The sequence below is a fragment of the Oxyura jamaicensis genome, chromosome 2, assembly GCF_011077185.1.
Source record: "Oxyura jamaicensis isolate SHBP4307 breed ruddy duck chromosome 2, BPBGC_Ojam_1.0, whole genome shotgun sequence".
In the NCBI taxonomy this organism is placed as follows: domain Eukaryota; kingdom Metazoa; phylum Chordata; class Aves; order Anseriformes; family Anatidae; genus Oxyura; species Oxyura jamaicensis.
The window spans coordinates 6,763,539-6,777,477 of record NC_048894.1 but is presented as its reverse complement, the minus strand read 5'-3'; the positions used below and the strand labels follow the sequence as shown (position 1 = coordinate 6,777,477).

The 13,939-nt window shown below is 40.7% G+C and overlaps 1 protein-coding gene across 8 annotated transcripts in view; it reads left to right on the top strand.

Annotated features, from left to right (window-relative positions):
* The window catches only part of PRKAG2 (protein kinase AMP-activated non-catalytic subunit gamma 2), a 213,824-nt gene that overhangs the window by 144,933 nt on the left and 54,952 nt on the right, over nucleotides 1-13,939 (top strand). The window lies entirely within an intron of this gene.

The window sequence follows — 13,939 nt, the reverse complement described above, 5'->3', positions numbered from 1 at the left end:
ATCTCAGTGTTCAGTTGACAAGGCACTAGGAATCCAAAGATGGTAGCTCCTCTTGTGATTTAACCAAATAGCAACTAATTTTTGCACTGTTCCCAAGTGAGCTTGGAGTGGCTACAAATCCCAGACCACATTTCTGAGATCCCACTTTAGAGAAGGATAAAATTTTCTTTAGCTTGGTCTTCTATCTCCCTTAAAAAGAGCTGATGAGAGTTCTAGCAGACAAGGAGAGCATATCAAAAAGAAATTCACAGTACGAGCTACAGGGTTTTGAGTTCTTGCTGCCTCTGGAGTGTGAGGTGACTGGGACAGCTGCTGTCTGACAGCACTAACTGCTATCATGCCGTCTGTCCCACCTGAGAGCAGAGGAAGGGAAGAACCACCAGGGTATTTAAACAGACTCCAGGTAGCAGGGGTGTTTTCACAGGAGTGGTGTCTTTGGTTCCTGGGAATGCATGAACTCAGCAGTTCCTGGGAATATGTGAATTCCAACCTCTGCTGTTCTCTGTTGCAACAACAGCACTGCACGCCTTTGTCATGCCTCCTCCCTCCCTTGGCCAGCCTGAGCCTCAGGGGCATCACTGTTCTTCTCTTCTGCACTCCTCTGCCTTTTTGCTTTCTTTTTTTCCATTCATTATTTGCATTAACTGTACCTTTCTGTTCAAAGTTCCTGTCTCCAGAGTTACCTACCCTGTATTTATCTTTCCCCAGATTTTCTTCTTTTTCTTTCTCAGAAAGTAAAATCTTTGACGTTTTCTGTATCTAGAAATCTAGAACCATAAAGGACAAAAAGGTTCATGAGCTCTGTTTCCCTCTTGAAGTACTACAAGTTCTGTTCCATCCCAGCTCTAACTGACTGCTCTTAAAGCAGGAAGCCTCTGGACATGCTAACACAGCAGTCCTCAACCTTTTTGCTTTTGTGTCGGTAGCTCCCCAGCAGCGGCTGCTGCTGTTGTGCTGTGTGGTTATTAACGGTTCAAACACCACTTTCAAGTGGTTCACAGCCATCCAGTAAAACACATGCCCTTGTTTGGGGAGCCCTTCTCTACTGGCTAGGAGGTTTCTGACTTTTGACCTGCATTTTTTCATTGGCAGCTTATGACCATTTGCTCCTAGAAGTAATAGATGTTTTCATTCACTGCTCGTTACATCCTGTCGTACCTGTAGCCAACCTTTTTTTTTTTCTTGACTAAGTAAGCCAAACTCTCCTTGCAAAACACAGACCTTCTGTTCTGCTGCTATGCAAAAATAAATAATTAAAAGTATTGAATAAAATAAATCCTACACTTATAGTCAGGAACTACAGCAGTAACCCTTCTCCAGACTACTCACTGCCTTTTCATGTAAGAAGTAGCCTTGGGATACACAAATTATGAAACTTAAGGGCTTGCAGGACACTAATATATGTCTGGTAGGCTTCAGTCTATCAGGCATATTATTTGCATGTCAATGTGGTTTTCTGTGTTGCACAGTTACAGGGGAGTCTTGGCACCTGTCAGAACAGAAATGGGGAAACAACATAATCTTAGGACATCCCAGCAGCTGAAAGACTGAAAAGTCTGTTGTGTTTTTAATTATTTGCTGACCAGGACAATGTTAAGTTAAGTGAAGATACTAGAAAGAAAAAAACAGGCTTCTTGGCAAGTATTTATCAGCTGCTGTGGTTATGTATCTGTACACAAGAGACTCTGGATGAAAACTCGATATATTGGACTCAATTGTCTCCTTTTCAAAAGACAAATTCATATAAAATACATAGGATGTACAACACCTGATGATCTCTGTTTTGTATCCTCCGTTCCCATTTATATCTGAGAAGAGTGAGCGTGCAGGGCTGCCAATGAATCGCTAGGTTTTTTACTTGGGAACAAATGTCAGCAGCTACAGATCAGCGAGGAACGAAACAAAGCCGTTGATGTTTAATTTTCAACAGGGGCCACAGAGAGATTTGTCACGCTCTCCTAATAGGAGAAACTGTTCAGAGGGAAAGCCTAAGTTTCTGCAGAAGGGCACAAAGCTGAAGCTGATGGGTGTTCGCTCGGGACTGTTGTGTCTTTCAGTCCCCGTAAGTTATTTCGCTTGCATTCCTTCACAAATATGACAGCAGTAGGCCAACAACCCCGATTTGAATACTGCATTTCAGACATTTCATTTATTCTTAGTTGTGCGCTAACAAGCACTTGTTTTCACAGTGCAAATGCCATAAACAGATCAGTAAAAAGCAAACTCAAGTTCTTGTTGACTTAGATCACTGTTTCTTGGCTTAACGATTCCAAGTATCTTAAAAACACTATAAATTATCTGATAAAGGGTTTCAGAGTGGACATGCTGTTAGATGTTCAGTTAATGACAGGGAAGCTTTTATGTTGACAGCTGAAACAAGGAACTCTTATCTGCAGGGCTCTGTCAACTTCCATCTCATTACATTGTTTAATTAGTGATGATAATGTGTGAGATCCTAAAACTGTTCTAAACTATTCATGATTGCGGTACGTATTGCAACAGCAAAGAGGAATCCTTGGGGCCAGAGGTGGAAGTATTATTAAAAACAAGAAACAAAACAAACAGAACAGTGGATGAGGATAGGAATTTGCATATCAGACTTGGAACTAAACACGTTTTTATAACAACGTGTATTTGAAGCTGATTGTGTACACATTTTTTGTATGTCTGAGACTGTGGCGGTGAATAGTTAAATCTGTTGAATAATAGAGAAGACGTGAAAGAAAGAATCAAAATATTTATTTCCCAGCAGACATAATCAGGACTTTCTTGTTTCAATAGAACTTAGCTTGCATTTTACAATGATTTTTAAGCCTGAACAGAGGGAGATGCTGCTTGTAGGAGTATCACCTTAACACAGTATACAAATCTGAGCAATTAACCCCATGCTAAATGGATATCTGTGCTAATCACTAAGGCCTGGATTTATCCCACCTAACTTTAGAAACCTATGTGAGCTGCTTAAGTGGGAAGTAGAGTAGCTCTGGCTGTCTCTGTATGTCAGAGAGGCATTTGCAGAGGATAAATCAGGTCTTAAGTGGGTTGAACAGCCCTTTGCACTGATTATACAGGGGGTGAGTCCAGGTGTTGCATTTCTAGCTGAAGCATTTCTGTTAGGTGCCCAAAGCTAGATGTGATGAGCCTGTGACCATTGTGGCAGCTCTTCCAGGCTTTCCCCTGGGAGTGTAGGTGTTCCTGGTGGTTGAGCTAGAAGGTTAGAATGAGAAATTCAGCTGATAAGAGATCAAAGCTATCCCAAAAGATTAGCGTGCACCACATTAAATGGGGAAGGAGCAACTTGATTTTTCACCGTGCAGTTCATGACTCTGTACTTTGGCCTTGTGTTGTTTGGACTGTGTAACCTTCAGGCAGTTAAGTGGTGAATGATAACTCTTCTCTAATGTGACATTACTAACCATGAAAGGAATGTAGAGAGGTTGCAAATTCAATAACGAACGTGTTTTCCCTGTTTCCGCTTTGCCCCTGTTTTGAAGCGGAATGTAGTATGTTGAGCTTAGTGGGCTTGGATCCTTTTCATTTTGGCCTTTCTTCTTCCACTGATGCATAGGACACTGAAAATAACAGTATTCCCTGTCTCCTGCAAACACAAGCATTTTTGTGGCCCATCATTTCCTGGCCTTTATGAGTTTCCTCTTTCCCTGCATGAGGAGAGTCCAGGCCAGAGAGAAGATGCCAGCTCCAAACTGAGTTCTTTTGGTAAAAACAGGACTGGGGCTTCCTTTGCTTTGAAGAAGTAATGAAGGTAGAACACACTTAAAAATGGCCCCTTCCTTATGGTCGTAGACTTAACTACTGCTCTCTACAGCCTAGTAATTTCCCAGAACTTTCTTAAAAAGAAGGCATCTTAGTCAGAAGGCTGTCTGAGAGTAAGTTGTGTAAGTTCTCTTAAAACTGCACGTGTAGGACACAGGAGAGACTGGAAGAGTGCAGTTTGTATCCATTTTACACAGTCATTGCTGCTCCAGTGTATGGAAAAGGAGAGGTATAACCTACAAGTGGGACTCTCCCTTCCAATCACAGATACACAGAGGGAAAGGGAAGATCGTTTCAGCACCTACCTGTTTGTTAAACAGGAGCATTTCCCTGCGAGGCTGTTAATGCTGTTTCTAAGCCAAAAGTTAGTAAAGTTAAAAACAGGGCTCATAACTTGTTCGGCGTGAAAGACTATTACATCACACCCTGCTGCTGGCAGGCAGCCTGGGAACCAGGATATGTGCAGCAGGTCCTTCAGTTTGGCACTCTCCAAAAAGCCATGCCACCTATCAGAGCTCCGTAATCAAGCTGGCTGATTAAAGAGATTTAAATCTGATGAAGAGAACAGAAAATGTTCTTTGATTGTGATGCTGTCTTTAAAAAAAGGGGGCGGGGGGGGAAGAAAAAAAAGAAGTATAGGCTGGGAAAAGAAAAGGAATCCAGTCTGCAAATATACAAGAACTCCCTATTTCAGCATTCATGTGGTTTAAGGAAATATACGAGTGCCAAGGCATTACTATGATTCAGCTTTGATTTACACCACAGTAAACTGATCATAAAAATTAGAGCCAGCAAGGCTGTCATTTACCAGTAAGAAGGCTCTTGCTGTGTTGTGTCCAGACTAGTTTTAAGTGCTTTAATACCAACGCTCCTTCTGGGAGATGATTCTGTTCTCTAATGGATCCTCTGGGCTGTGACGAGCCATCTGTGTTTCGACATTTCTCCCTCCTCAACTGTTGCTGTCCATGTGAAAGTGCATTTAATTTAAAAATGGTATATGCTTGTCCGACAGTTGGCATGCAAGTAATTAGCTGCAAACCTAGGAAACGAACAGCTTTTTGATACTGTGTAATTTAACTACTTAACAATTACATGCGATCTTAATGGAAAAATGTCCTGAACCTACCACATTTGGTTTCAGTCTGCTTTGACAGAGCATCAGGGTGGCTCCACTGAGCTGAATAGAAGCCCACAGAATTATTTAATGTTGTCGGGAAGCCCATAGTGAGATTCAGTGGGATGCTAGGAATAGACGAACCAGTAAACTTACTTGGAATTGAACGTTACAAAAACAGAGAGCTCCAGCTATACCACACTCCTGCTTAATTACAACTCCCATTTTAATAATACTCTATTCTGTTCCTTTACCTTCTCCCGATTAGTCTTGCCTTTTGTACCATATTTGGTATTTTTATCCCCTTTTAAAATATGCAAAAAGCATCCTACTAGTCATTTTCTCTTGATTAATTCACATTTTTTAAAACTACTTATTGGGTTTAGAAGAAAAAATGTGCAGTCACAACCTCCTGTAACACTGGTTCCCTAATGTATTTGTATTCCGGTTGCAGCATTTGGATTCATGGCAATCAATCTTAGGATGCAGCGAAATGACATTGCATAAACTTTTCTGCCCCGAGGAAATGCGTGTCTGTGTCAGCTTGTGGCTTTTTCCATAGAGCTAATTTAATCAACCATCTATGAGTTTACTCTGCGGAGAATTTATTTGAACAGCATGAAGTCCTACAATTCCTGTTCCTCTTAGTCCTAGATCAAAAGGAGAAAGGCTAGGTAGAAGGGATGAGTAGCCAAAATGCTGAGTTCAATCAATTCCCAGCTGCTTGGGCAGCTCTCGTAAGGCTGTAAGTAGCTAAAGCAATTCAAACCAGAGCATCTGTGAGTTTCTTCTGAGGTACACATCAGTACCAAACTCATGACCCCAGCATCCTGAAGAGAAAGTTAGTGGCTTAAAGCAAAGTTACTTTTATCACTGTATGCCCTGCACCATGTGTGGCATAAAAAGGCTAAACCCAAACATCTGGCTTCGTGTGCCTATATGAACAGGTAGCTTCTCGATAAGTAACACACTGTAAGAGGGTGGTTTAGGATTTACAGCCTGCTTTTACCATTGAGCTGATTTCAGTCACAGTTTACTTCTCCATTTTAGACTTATTAATTTAGTAAGCATCCTGTCATTCTGTTAGGAGATTGGAACTTCTTACAGGAGTAAGCTCTCCCTGTGATCACAAGCCTGATACATACCTTGTGATTTAATATACAGGTGCAGCTTAACAGAGGATCACTGCCAGTTTCTTACCAACTGTATCTGGCAATGTAGGAAGACAAAAATTATGTTTTCAACCTTCTCTGTTGTGCCATGCCTGCTTATGTATTTGACTAGATGGAAAATCCAGCTAAGAATAAGCAAAAAATGCTACACAGGCTGGGACCGTTGGGAGGGAACTCTATGAGTTCCTCACCAATCTCCATTTTTTTAGCCTGGTTTTGTCTGCATTGTATTTTTAGATACTCTGTCTTTAATAGCCAACAGAGCTATAAAGAATGTAAACAGCTGGTCGATACCAAAAGGGCACGGATGACATAAAGCAGCAATATTCCTTTCTCTCTTCCTCACAGCGTTGCCTCGTCCCTTCCTCTGTCTGGTGGAAACTGTTCAGGTTGGGAGAAATAAGGGGGACATTGCAAGCAACACTCCCTTCTGTACAGCTTCTTTCCTGCAGCGTTCATATTTTAGTGTCACTGTCTGCTTATGCATGAGGAGAGCAATCCAGCTCTTTAGAAATACAGCTTGTGTCTGTGTTCTTTTTCTTTTAAGATAACAATCAACCAAGTTTGGCCATTTGAAAGTCAGCTGCATGGGCTGCTGACTCGGAAGAGGACTAGATACCATCTTGGCAGCAGCTAGGAAAAATGTTTCCATTGTGCTTGTGAAATGAATGCAAAATATTTATTCTGTGAGCTTGTTCACAACAGCATTCTTAGCTGGAATTAAGGGCGAGGCCATGTGGAAGATGTTTTTAGGAAGACAATAATTATTTGTACAATGCCCAAGGTATGCACAAGCTTATTTTATGATTAATAAAGAACAAAGCTCCTACCGTATGGAGCTTATAAGCTGAAGTGTAAAACAGTGAAGTAATCAATAGAGCACAGAATCACAGAATATCCTGAGCTGAAGGGTCCCACAAGGATCATCGAGTCTGACTCCTGAACAGACGATAAAAGAGCAAAGGTAACAGAGGCAGAAGGGTCAGCAAAAGAAGGGGAGGGGGCAGAATTCAAGAGAGGGGGTTTCAATGTAGTCTTTTTGCATGTTTAGGGTTATGGTTAATTGTCAATGATAAGGTTAATACCTTAGATTTTTGAAAATGTTATCTATCACACTTTTTCACTTATACCTGCACAAGCCAGGGCATCTGCAGCATGTAGAAAGCCTTCTTCCTCCTACCTCGGAACAAAAAGTTACTAATTGTTAGTTTGTGGTATATGAGCACATATGATTTCAGCAGGAAAGGAAACACGATTCTTGCCTGAGGACCTTATTGTCCAGGAGCCCGATCTAGCAAAACAGGCTGGGCAAATTCTAAAACTGTAAGCATTGGCTTAAAGAGGATTGTTCCTAAGCACTACTTCCCGCATCCACTTGCAGAACAGATTTTAAGTGTAGCCATAACACAACCAGCCATGTCAGTGCACTGAAGGAAGGTAATCTGAAGGTTACAGCGCTGAGTCCCGGTGAGGTTGCTGTGTGTTTATGTTGCTGAATCTCAGGTGCTGTTTTGTTTTGGTTTGTGTCAATGCAATGATGGCCTCGATCCAGGAAAGCACTTAAACGTGTGGTTAATTTTAAGCACGTTGGTGGTCCGGTTGGAGTCAGCAGTACCAGAACACTTAGAGCTGCATGCATGCCTAGCCACTTTGCTCAGTCTGGGTCTTTGCACAAGTTTTATTGTCTGTGAAAACACTTACAAATGACCAGCACAAGTACTGGAGATGAGAAAGGAAGCTAATGGCAGACAGAGGATGGAAAAAAAGTTCGGGAAAATTGCTACTGATGAAGAAATAGTTTATGAAAGACAACACATTCATCTCATGCCCCTTTCCTTTAAGTATACTGGTAACGACCACTCAAGAGTACATCCCCACAGACATCCTGATCACAGGGACAGGACATTGCCAAAGCTGATTCCTTAGGAAGTACTGTGAGGAATTGCTTCTCCAGAGAGTGCACAGCTTTCTTTCCTGGAATATGTCTTCAGAAGGAGACAGCAAGATGCCACTGGGCACAAAAGGATGTAGTTAATACAAGCTGGTCACCGAGCAGTTTCTTGCATCATCCAAAATTTTACAGATACAGAGGCTGCATTTTGAAGGAAAGGATTATTTCCTCAGTCTTTCTTCATGGCCCCAAACCTGGCTGTTGCTGTTTTAGTTCTCTGAATTCAAGATTTCCTCTCTTTTCAGTTACAGACTTGTAAAGGAAAACAAGGAGTTTAAAAAAGAGAAAAGTACAGTGCCAGTAGCTAGGGTATGCTTTTGAGATAAGGGAGAGCTGGCTGCACCTATTTGTCCTGTCAGAGATCATGAATGTGACAATGAGCACGTCACTTGGTCTCCTCGTGCCTCAGTTTCCCACGTATTAAAAACATGTTGTAACACTGCCCTAAGTCAAAGAGATACATGAAGAAGTTCTACAGAAGTCAGATATTCATAGAGCGGGAGATATGAGTGGCTTAAGATAAGTTGACTGTAGATAGCATGTTATACTGAAAGGCTTTAGCAACAGGCTTTAACACTACGGACTATAGTCATGTATAGAAACCTATCATTTCCAGAGCTCATCAAGATTTACACACAAGATGGTTGTAAGGCAGGCTGCTTTTCTAACTTACGTATTTTCGAGCTTACTTTAAAATAGTTGAGACATTCTCAAGAACTGATCGTTTTCAAAGAATTACCATAGGACATTCTGTCCTGCAGATTGTGTACAGATTAGTAAATACACACACGTGCCCCGGATTTAATGTTGTGCGCTAGAATGCAGACTTGCTCATTTTCACTTGTTTTTACCACAACTAAATATGAAATTACTTTAAAAATGGGAATCGATATAATGTCTACCTAAGTCAATTAACAACTTTAAATAAATATGTTTTTTTCTGGAGATCTATAGCCAGGCATCTGTTCCGAACGTGGTGTGCCTTTCCCAAGAGCTTAAAATATCATCAAAACAAACTAAAAATGAATATAACAACCACTGAAATGTCAAAGCCAAACCAGCTCCCTTTCCTTCAAGAATGCCCCATCCTGTCTCTCGCTCACAAGGCCTTACTTGGGCATCCTCCGAGAAGAACCCAGCTGAAACTCCTTAACTCAAACAGCCAAGGTTAGAGCAGGCTCTTGGGATTGCCCAGCCAGCAGCAGTTTCCTTCTGCGCTGCCATCCCTCCTCCGTGAGCCCTTTCTCTGGCTCCCTCTGTGGCAGACAGCACAGCACAGAGGTAGTGTCCCTGGTACGAAGGTCCAAGGCTCGCAGAACTTCTCATCTTAAAAGGTGATGCTCTTGGTTTCAAAAAACTTGCAAATACGACCATCTTGGCAAAAACAATTGCTTTAATCTCAAACTCCTGACTGCATTATTTAGTTTAGCGTTCAATTGCATTTTTTTCATTTAGGTGAAACGGACACTGAATTTCCAGTCAGCTATTTAAATGCGCGTCGGAAACTAAGAGACATCTCCATAGAGCTTACATACTACGTAATCTGTATGTAACACATATCATTGACATGTATTACGTTCTCTAAGTAGAATTTAATCCTAACTGTACTGAAATGAGTGCCATTTCATTCTGTTGGATACAGAAAGGCTACATTCATTCACAGCTCAATGGTTACTTTACCTGTAAGGACGATTTAAACAGCCCATTTTCATACTACTGATAACTGGGAGGTACCATGCTACGTTAATACAGAAGTCTCCTCAGATAGACCGCTGAATTGTGAATGCAATCCTTTATTTCCCTATTTTGAGAGCCTGGGCTAACCTAAAAAAAAAAAAAAAAAAAACTTGGGGAGCATGTCAAGGAATAATTTCAGCTCCCAGCAGACATCTAACCACCGACTGTGTCTAAGCAGTCTGCATGTATGTTCTTGAGAACCGAGTGTTCACCATATCCACACTATGCACATACACTGACCGTGAATACTTTTGTATCCACCTCTGCATAAACTGCAGTAATATAAGCATGGTGGCTGGCTTGCTGGAGGTATAGCCCAGGTCCTTAGTGTGGAACTAATTTGAATTCTTTTCGATTCTGGTTCATGGAATACAGGGAAAAGCTTTATCGGTATTTCCACATCTCTTCATGGTATTGTTTGGAGTCATAAAACATTTAGCTGAAGCACTTGATATGCTTCTTGATTGGCAGAGTCCTTGCTTCAGTCCCTTCCAGGTGGTGTCAAACCACAGAGCCGGTACATTGGAGGAGCTGGTCTCAATAGCAGTGATGGAACAATATTGCAGTGATGGAACAATATGGTTAAGAGGTTGTCAGAAGGGAAAGCATGCATGACAGACGGAAGATAGCTGTTGCACGATGCTATCATTGCAGACTTCTTTTATGCAGAATAAAGGAGAAGCAGCACACAATTATGCCTGCAGTGATCAGCAGTAGATCTGGAAGTAATTCAGAGGAAGGCTAGGTTCCTCAAGCTGTGCAGATTTAGTGCCATCTGAAAAATAATTTTATGTCAAAAAATGATTTATTTGGAAATTACAAGTCAACCATGGGCTCTGTGTTGAAGGAAGCTGGCCTGCCTCTTTGAGATAGTTTTTGAATACTTCTGCTGTCCTACTGAGTATGGAGATCCTCAGTCATGATAAGCTCTGTAGAAGGTGGCTACTTATTGCGTAGCTACACTTGCTACACGTTCAGGCAGCAGTTATCTGCTCCTTTGTGCAGCTCGTGCCACCGAGTGAATTATTTGTTCAGTTTAGGTGTATGTAAACTTCTTAAAGCTTTGTCGAGATCGTGAGTGATTCAGCTCTGGGCTGGACTGTCTCTATTTTTCAGTAAACCACCCTTCCAACTCTCACCTGCATTGTCCTGCTAATGTTTAGGCTCGATGTATCTGCTTCCAGGCTTTCAGAGCTGCTGATGATAATGAAAATTTCATTTTAATAGTAGCCTACTAATAGGTTACTGGAATTCTGCAGAGTTCACTCAGACCTGAAGTGTGGTATCAATTACCCTCAGGCTTTGTAAGGGAAAAGGTGTTTCATTTTAGATTTTGAAAACACCACCACTGATAGCTGGTGTAATAAGTGTTTGCACACTGAAGTCACTATCCATGGTTGAGGCTTTGAAATATAACACTAAGATGAAGAAATCAATATGGTGTATAGAAAATGTTTATTCAAATCAGATTTGGCTCTAGGTATTTTTTTATTATTATTTGTTACTCTCAGTGGCCTCAGTTCTGTAGATTGTTCTGCAGTACTGTGGCCTCAATCCAACAAAAGTACTTAAGTAAGTGCTTAACTTTAACTAACACAAATAATCCTTCTGTGTTCGATGCCTGTGAATGAAGCCCCAGGTAAACGTGGACTCACACTTATTCTTGTCCATGCTCTTTAAATTAGTTAATGCTTACCTGTTTTTTAATCAATGATTTAGCTTAATCTGTTTCTTTATTATTATTATTATTAAAAACAAACAAACAAAACCACAGTATGTTTGTCACAATCAGAAATATCGACTGTAATGCTTATGAGCTGATTACTACAGCTTTCTCCAGCAATCATTTCTCCTTTCCCTCCCGCCATCTCAGTGTGATAAGAGAGAGGTCCTATTTCAAAGAGACTCGGGAGCACTCAATCACGTGTGAAAAAAGCTAAAGCATATCTTTTCAAGCATATATGATATAAACATTAAAGACAAGAACGCTTAAAAAACCAGGAACACATTAAACTACTGAGTGATATCCTCATGTTTGCAGTGATAGCACTATCATCACATCACTGTTCTTAACAAACAACCTCTAGACAGTTCCTCACAAGTAACTTTTTTGAACTTTGTGTTCAAAAGGACAGAATTTAAATTGTGTCTTGATTAATAACATGCCATGCTGATAATACCAATTCAGTCTCCACCTATATTCTACATGCATTATGTGGGGAATGAATATTGGCCGCAAAGGCTTCTTTAGAGAATGCCTCTTTGATATTCTTGACTCAAAACTCTTATCTGAGTTGGAGAGTGATGCAGGATCAGACATACAGCTAGAGATTAGAGATTATGTAAACAAATCCTGTCCCTTCTCCACTTCGGTTTTGAATTCTCTGTAAGAATTTAGCTGGGGATCTAGACTATACCTTGGTTGTTTACTTCCTTGAAGATTATTTTTTTAGAAGTGCGTAACTCTTCTGGTACTGCTACCAACTTTTTTTCTCAGACAAAGCAGGAAAGCAATACAGGCCACTGTACTTGTCTAAGACAGGTTCTTTGTTTCTAATGTTAGATTAAAGGAAGTTTTCTAAATCCTTCCTTTTTCTCAATTAAGCCAGTGACAGAACTCCCTGGGATTAAACTGCAAGTTCATTTCCATTCAGAAATATTTAGGAAGGGCTCTCCACTAGAAATGTGAAATCACCCTCCCCATTCAGTTCATGTGTCTTCAGGGTAAAGAGATTTCAACATTCTGTGCTATAATTGCAGTGCAGATTTAGTATAAACGCACATCGTTCATTTCAATATCTTTCCTGGTGCTGAATGCACTCCTATAACCACTTCTAGGCTACGTGTTATTGCTGTTCCGAGTATGTTATCCATTTAACCTACTAAAGGTCCCCAACTGTAACTCCTGATCACTAATAATTAACTCTGTAAGGTAATTAATATTATAGCTCTTGGTGCGTGTGAGGATACAAATATAATTCAGTGGGAGGCTAGTTACTACTTCTGAAACATCAAAGCAATACAGTTACTCTGTCATGTTAGCAGGTTCCCGATTAGGACAACTGTTGGATTCGCATTCTGATGATACTGGGATGAAGAAAAAAGTCCTTTCCGGGCAGAGTTCTTATCCAATGGCTAAGGCTGTTCGAGCTGTTTTAAAAAGAACCCACTGCAGCCATCTTTAATCTCCCTGTACAATACTAGACACATAGGCAGAACAGATACAACTTGTTCCATCACTTTCACACCAGCTGCAGGCTAGCTGTGCCTCTAACTCATTAAGGGCCATGCAGATTAGGGACAGAGCATGGTGAGAGAACATGCAACGCTGACACGATGATCATTTTCAATGCCATGTGTTGTTGCAGGGATTTGGTTACTGTGCTCTAAACAAATTGTAATCTCTGAGTTGTCACCATCTTCATTTGTACATATTCTGCACTGAAATGATTACAGCACCTATTATTTCAAAACCTTTTAAGACTAGAGCAAAGTTTATTGCATTCCTTCCAGGTACAGGAAGAAAACACTTGAATCCTGTATTTTGTATGAGACATCCCCTTCCTTAGTAGTTTATTGGGTTCTGGTACAGAGATTCCTTACAATAAATGGTAGAAACTACAATTCCTGCACAGCTGCTCTTTTTGCTCCAAGTTTTTTGAGGTAAGGAGGACTTTGCATCAGGACCAGGCCCAGAGCTCTACACTGGGACTGACCATGTTCTCTAAACATGTAACAGACTCTCAGGCTGTCATCCTACAGCCATCCTTCTCATCATGCAGTTAACATTTTTAAATATGGAAGGGATTCAGGAGGGGATCCTGATCTCAGACTTACTGGTTCTAGCCTTCCCAGCTGTTGCAAGCCACTGGTATCAGTTATGACACTCTAGCAGAAAACAAGTAGGAGTTTAATTCACAGATTAACCAACAGATGAAACATTTTTTTTTGATACTTTTTGTCTCTCTCCACTTCATAAACCAGATTAAAATAAACCAAATATATATATATAAATAAACAGTTTTTTAAACTAACTTTGCACAAACAGATTGCTACTGAATAAGCAGATCTATGACATACATTTGGAAAAAAATCTGAATTGTTCATTGACAGCTCATCAAGAGAAGAGTTGTTAACTACTTGACTGGTATAGAACTGTAATTGTAAGTAGCAGTAACAAATGGTGGGAAA